This window comes from Antechinus flavipes, chromosome 4, assembly GCF_016432865.1.
Source record: "Antechinus flavipes isolate AdamAnt ecotype Samford, QLD, Australia chromosome 4, AdamAnt_v2, whole genome shotgun sequence".
NCBI lineage: Eukaryota > Metazoa > Chordata > Mammalia > Dasyuromorphia > Dasyuridae > Antechinus > Antechinus flavipes.
Genome location: NC_067401.1, coordinates 138,104,364 through 138,111,270, shown reverse-complemented (window position 1 = coordinate 138,111,270; position 6,907 = coordinate 138,104,364). Strand labels below are relative to the sequence as shown.

The 6,907-nt window shown below is 44.3% G+C and overlaps 1 long non-coding RNA gene across 1 annotated transcript in view; it reads right to left on the bottom strand.

The window, feature by feature from the left end:
• Positions 1–4,301: 4,301 nt before the first annotated feature.
• The window catches only part of LOC127560300 (uncharacterized), a 34,334-nt gene continuing 31,728 nt past the window's right edge, over positions 4,302–6,907 (bottom strand). The window contains exon 3 of the long non-coding RNA XR_007953300.1: positions 4,302–4,993. This is a non-coding gene — a long non-coding RNA (uncharacterized LOC127560300). The remainder of the gene's footprint in view (positions 4,994–6,907) is intronic.

The following is a 6,907-nucleotide window of genomic DNA, read 5'->3' as shown; positions in this document are numbered from 1 at the left end:
CTGAGAATCAAAAAAAGACTCTGCTCCCATCTCAATAATCTCATACTCACCTATTAATGATATCATAAGTAGAGGAAAGGGTATACTGAAGTGAAAGGAGGTTTGTATGTGTTCAGGAAACTGAATGTAGACAGGAACTATTTTCCTCTTTCATTGTATCTCTCAGGCAATCATTAAAAAATTGATTCTTTGCCCTCAGAGAGTTTACCCTCTAATTCCTTCTTCAACGTCCACCAGTCCTTTAAACTAAATCAATCATTAGTCGATTATAGTGGATAATAATGGGCATGGAGCCAGAAAGGCTTGAATTCAAATTCTTTAACTCATTTAGAATTTAGGCAAATCACTTAATCTTTACCTGCTTCAGGCAGCTCCCGAGGATCTAACTATTAAATACAGATTTCTGGGAAAGGAATTTCCTACTTGTAGAAAATCACAAATCTTCTGCTTTTTCATTTAGTGAGGGAAAAAACCCTAGGAGAATATACTTTCATAAAATCAAGGACCTAATCTTTTAATGTAGGTCTAGGAGACAACCCAGTGAAGTGGATCATAATCGAAAGCTTGTCTTTTCCCTCAAGTCAGACCCTCCAGAAGGCCACATGTAGATACCACACAGTACCACAACTCTGCCTCTTGGCTCCTCTGGCTTTCATCAAGTCCCAGGAAAAATCCCCCTTCTACAGAAAGCCTTTCTCTAAACTCTCTTAATTCTAATGCCTTCTCTTATCCTGTATATAGCCAGTCAATCTGGATCGGCACTTCTAGAAATTGAAGTCCTAAAGACCAGGGATATATAGCCAGGTGAGTTTACTACATGTACTGAGGCAGCCCTGAGGCATTAGCACCAGCAAGAAGAGTTACATTAAGCCCTTGGGGATAGACTCTAGGATTCCCCAGATCCTGGAGAGGGAGAAAGAAGAGGGGGAAGGAGCATTGAGTATGTTGAATAAGGGGAGTAAGAAATCCACAAAGGGAGTCAGCCTTACACCACCGGAGAGCACAGTGGGGATTACTAAGTAGTATTCCCTCAGACTAGGCCTGCCAGTGTTACCAAAAAATTACCTTGTTAGTTTTTAATCAGCCTAAACAAATGAGGAAAGGAGTCCTCTCTATTGCCTTTGAAAAACCCCTAGAAAGAAAATACTTAGTTATTTAGAATCACAGAATGTCAAAGACAGAAGGGACCATAGATGTTAATTAGTCCAATTGTCATATTTTATAGGTGAGGAAAATAAAGCCATGAGAATTAAAATGAGTATACTCAAAAGTTTTTTGTTCAGAGCTCACAAGCCTTACTTAATACCAGGTTCTTTCTTATATCTAACTAAATATCCTCTACAACTGCTTACAAGTATTTTTCCAACCAAAGATTTCAGCCAGGGTACCAGAACTTTTCTCCTGTTTTATATGTAATATCATTTTCAAAGGTCATTCACTGAAAATATCTACAACTGAATAAATGGGTTCAAAGTTGAAAGGAATACAAGTATTGGGGTCTGGTATTTATATGAATTTGGAATCAATATCAGGCACCTTTCTTTGTGCTTAGAGTCAGAACCAGGAAATCAGACCCTTATGTTTATAAAATTTCTGTTCTTTATTTTTTGTGGTTTTGAATCAAGTTCAATTTCTTCCTACTCTCTAAGTTTCACTCCCCAGGGTTTCTTTGCTCCTGGGAAGCAGCACCTGTCCTAAAAAGATCTGTGTGAAAGAGAGTGACTTAAGGATAGGAAAATATGAAATGTACTCTTAATAAAAGGATGCTGGGTTAGAATTCCAAATGCAAAAGGGCCAATCTTACTCTTAAGTAGGAAAACTTCAAGGAAGCTTTGGATAGAGATGGGGAAAGGAGGTATTGATCTTGATGACCTCAGCCTACCAATATTCTTTCTTCTAAGTAACTACACTTTTGTTCCATACATATATATACGTGTATATATATATATGCGTATATATGTGTGCATATTAAATTCAACTCACTTGTATTTCTTCGCAGTTTCCCTGAAATCACTTTAAGACATACAAAGACATACATGTGTATGTTTACATATTTATATGAATAAACACATACCCATATATATACACATACACACATATCTAAATCTATATGAAGAACATTGGATCCTTTGTTCTGAAAGTGGATATTTTTGTTATTACTATCTTATTAATAACAATGAATTAGTAATGTGGCCAATAATAACTGTGTGACCTGCAAAGCACTAATAGTCCTGGGACTCAGCCTCATGTTCAATTCTTATAGCAGATGAGAACAACTAAACTTAACCCCAGTTTTACAATTCTAGGATTCCATTCCCTCCCTAGGATTTCCCAATTACCTCCTCACGCCCGCAGGGAATCTTCTCTGCTTAGATTTCCTTTAGCAGGTACTAAGCTGCTCAAGGCAGCTAGGAAGTTCATCGGATAAATATTGGGCCTGGAGAAAGGAAGACCCAGGTCAAATGTGACCTGATACTTACTGGCTGGACCCTGGGCGAGCCACTTAACCTTGTTTGTCTTAATCCAATGTTGCTGTTTGCCTTTCGTTCTCCAAGAGGACCATAAAATCAGGGAGTAGATCCCATGGCATGTAAGTGAATTGGACTGGAGTGAGGGAGGGCTGTGCAAGGTCACTGCCTCCCTTTCCCCTCCAGAGCCATCTGGGTCCAGTGGCCAGATAGAGATCAGGACGACTGGAGATAGACTTGGACGCAACGAGGACCTTGGTCTTTTTAAACTAAGGTCTTCAACAGGTCTCAGAAAATGCAGTACCCAGTATTGGCCGTATTCTGGTCCACAAGGTCACAAAGAGTTGGACATGACTGAACAATGACCTGGAGCCTTCCCTCTTCAGGGGAAGGGACTGTTATTTAAATTTCACTTTTCGTGCATTCCTATTCTATCTGATGGACTAGACTGTAGGCTCTCTGAGGGGCAGGACCTCAGCTTCTACTTATATTATTCAGAAACAAAGCCTTGAACACACTAGATGCTCCATAAATACGGTCTGATTGGAAGCACCAATGCCACGATCACTCTCAATCCTCCCCACAGCTCCATTTTCCTGTTCTTAACCCTTTTCCTCCCCTCTCTGTTATTCCACACCCGATTCCTCCAAAGTCCCACTTTTGGAACCTTCCTCTTCCCCCACGCCCCCAATGACCACTCCCCTCTTGCTCCAGTGACCACCCTTCTCCTCAAGGGAGGGTGGTGCGCATGCGCGGTTGTCGCTTTTACCTGGGAACTGCAGGGGGGGGGTGCGGGCGGGGGTGGAGTAGGGAGTTGGCGGTTATCTAGGCGGCGGAGCGTTCACTTTGTGGCAGGAGAGAGAGAAAAGGTGCGCCCGGGCCAGCCCCAGAGGGGCCGCGCATGCGCACTGGGGCTATACAACGGTGGGGATGCCAAAGGGGGGGTGAGTGGGAGGGAGGTGTTGGAATCACTCTATGCGGGGGGGGGGGGCAGTGAGGAGGGGAGGGAAGGGAAGGGGAGGGGGAAGGCACTCGTGCTGCCTCTCGAGCTCCCTCCCCTCTCCACATACACACACATACACGCGAACACCCCCCCCCCCCGCCCCTTCCCTCCCCGCGCGCCCGCCCCGCCGGCCCCCGCTCGCCCTCGCGCGCTCGGAAGGGAGTCGCGAGACGTCGGAGCGGCGGCCACGTAGCGCTGCGGCGGCGGCGGCGGCGGCCCGGACTGAAGAGCAGCCCTCAGCAGAGAGCCTGTTGGGGAGTGAAGGGAAAGGAAGCGAAGAGAAGGGAGGGGAGGGGGGAGGGGCCGGCCCGGGGCGGGCGGGCGGTGGTTACTCGAGCGAGCGCCGCGGCGACAGGCCCCCCGCCGCAGGGATGGACCGCGGAGGCGGCGGCGGAGGCGGCGCAGGCGGCCGGCCCGGGTGAGTACGGACGGGCCCCTTCCCGCCCCCACCTCGCCGCCGCCGCAGCCCGCGGCTCGGCCCTTCCCGGCAGCACCCCTTCCTCCCCCGTCGCCCCTCCTCTCCCCCTCCTCCCGGGATCAGGCCTGGCTCCGGGGGCCGGGTTAACCCTTTCCTGAGGCGGCAGCTGCGTGCACTAGGCCGGAGAGGTCCCCGCCCCGCGGGGAGGCCCCGGGCGCTTCCATGACGGGGGTGTGGGGGTGGCGTGGGGGCCGCCCGGCTCTCCTTCCTACCTCCCAGTCTGGAAGCCTAGCTTGGCTCCAGTTTGTACGGCCAGCTCGCTGCCCCCGAAGCCCGAAGGAGGGAGGTGGTGGTGGGGTTGCATCGGTTGTGAGAATTGGGGGTGGGCGGGGGAGGGGTTGCACCAGGTCCGTTTGCTAGCATTCTCCTAGCTCTGCAGCTGGTGGTTTGCACCTCTTTGCCTTCTCCGCCTTGAGGTTGAGTGCAAACCTCTTCCTGGAGTATTGTTCCTGTGCCTTTGGGATAGAAAATGCATCCTTCGAACATCCCTTCCCCCGACACAAACTCACCCCACTGGGTAATGCACTCCCTCTCCTCCAACCTGGCTCAACGTGCCAGAATGGAGACTGAAGGTAGTAGTGTCACCCTCGGCTACTTCCCTCACACCATGTGCACTGTCAAAGGATGCCTGGAGTGGATCAGGTGCCTCTGGATTCCTGTGCACAGAGCAATCTACATGCAACCGTCAAATTTCTCTGAATTTGTTATCTAACAGTGCAAGATCCTATATATTCTTCGTGGCAAAGTGCTGGATCTTTTGATCATACAATCACTTTAAATTCCTGATTCCTGAAAAACCTCAGTTACAGAAGAGCCAGTTCGGGGGAGTAGTGGGGTTGTGTCGGTGTAGGATGCATGTGCTTCAAAATCTGTTGGAGTGTGCCTTGATGTTGGGAAGATGCTACCTCTCTTCAGCCACTTTCTTAGGGTGCTTCTCTTGAGTGGATTTGTTTTTTCCTTAGCTCTCACCCCATAGTGAAGGATCATTGGCAGAGTCTGCCTTGTCCGTTCTTTGATGGATCTCTTAAATGCCTCAGCCATACCCTAGTGATGAAAAGATAAGAAAAGATTATTATAGCAGCACATAATATTTCCGTTTGATTCGGAGGCGTGTGTGTGTTTTTAGGAAAAAAAATTTCCTTTTACATTAAACATTTATAGGCCAGAGATAGTAAATGTATGCGTAATGTTTTGAGGGAGAATATATGTGTATATTTGGGGAAGATGTTCAAACCCTTTATTGTTCTGGGAATGGCAACTGGCACATGCTTTGTTGACAGAGGTAGATGCACTATGAATGAGGAGGAGCTGCTGCTGAGCTGTGAGTACTGAATAGGAGGAATGTTGTACAGGAAGATCGATTTTTGAATGATGAGTTACATCACGTCAGCTTTGTCAGTTGAGATGTTCTCATCTTAACTGTGAACTTGTACTCAAGACAGTCTTGTGAGGCATGTGTGTAATATTTGAGTATAACTGAATCCCAGTGATTATAGAAGTATCTCTTTCCAGAAGTCACATCAATGGAATTATTTTTTAAAGCATCTATTTTACTTTGTAGCCTTCTGGATAATAAATAATATGGATTAGATACTTTTAAAAACCTGCATGTTAATTAGCTATTGATTTTCAAATGAAAATACAAAAAAATCCCCAAAAAAGTTAGTTAGAAGTCAAAGCAATTTGTGTAGGTATCAGTAGCTTGATAAATAATGTGAAATCTGCTTCTTTTTGAGTATGTTAAGAATTTGTGACCTATTTTACAATGCCTAAGGAGGAGTCTGTGATTTGACTTGAAATTGGTTACTCTTAATCTGTTTAAAAAGAGACCATCTTTTTTATGGCATTGTATTTGGTCTTCTAAGAGTTTTCCACATCTTTATTAAATATAGTTTTAGATTACTTGGGGGGATTTGTTTCTGCATATAGCCATTTGAATCATTTCTTGATTATTCAGAATTTGAGTTAATTACCTATAAATGGTACCAAGTATCAACAGTTTTGATTGGTGTGTAAATGAACAGGTGGAAAAATGCTTTTTTAGAGATGGATTTGAGGTGTAATGGTAAAGGAATTTAGATTCATGTTTAGAGTCCACCCACACTTAGGAAATAAATATTATTAATTCATGCCCTTTTGTGTAATGTCATGAACCATCAAGAATAATTTGTGAAATTTTCAACCACATTGAATGTTATTCTGAAAATTATGTCATGTCAAACATGATTCCAATTTATTACTAGCTTGCAATTTTTACAATATTGTTCAATTGAAAGTTTAGGAATCCTTTGGTTTCTTGGGGGTTTATTTTATTTTGGGAAGGTTCTTAAATGTAAGGTTTTGATCAGGATTTTAATCATGGCAAGAGATCTTCTGTGAGTCTTAATTTAAAAAATTACTTTCACATATCTAAAGAATGCTATTTATCCCAACAAACCACCAACAATTAGCTAATTAATATGAGGCAGTAAAGTCAAGTGGTATGCGGCTGGTACAACTATCACAGCTTAAAAAACCATTATTTTATAAACATGTTTTAATGGGTTGGGATATCAGCTGCATTGTGTTCTTTGTTTATGTCACACCTTCATTTTTACTGCTGAAGATAGTTTCAGGCAGTCAAATAATTTCAAAATTTCCAGCATGGTATTTTTTTGGTTATTGGCATAGTATAATGACAGCCTGTTGAGAGCATTAAAATCTCAGGGGAGTATGTGCTTCCTTGGTTTAATATTGCAGAACCTCTTGTAGCCATTCACTTACCTAGTTAAACACCCACACACCACAGAGCAGCTGATCATATAACATGTATGGCTGTGAGAACAGTAGTTTCTTTGCCAGGTTAGAGCTTAGAAACTGGAAAACAATTGCATAGCAGTGAAACTCTTGAGATAGTAGTGGTGCCAGCAGCTCACTCTCATTAATACAAACAGCTTGCCTTAGTTTCTTTGACACTCT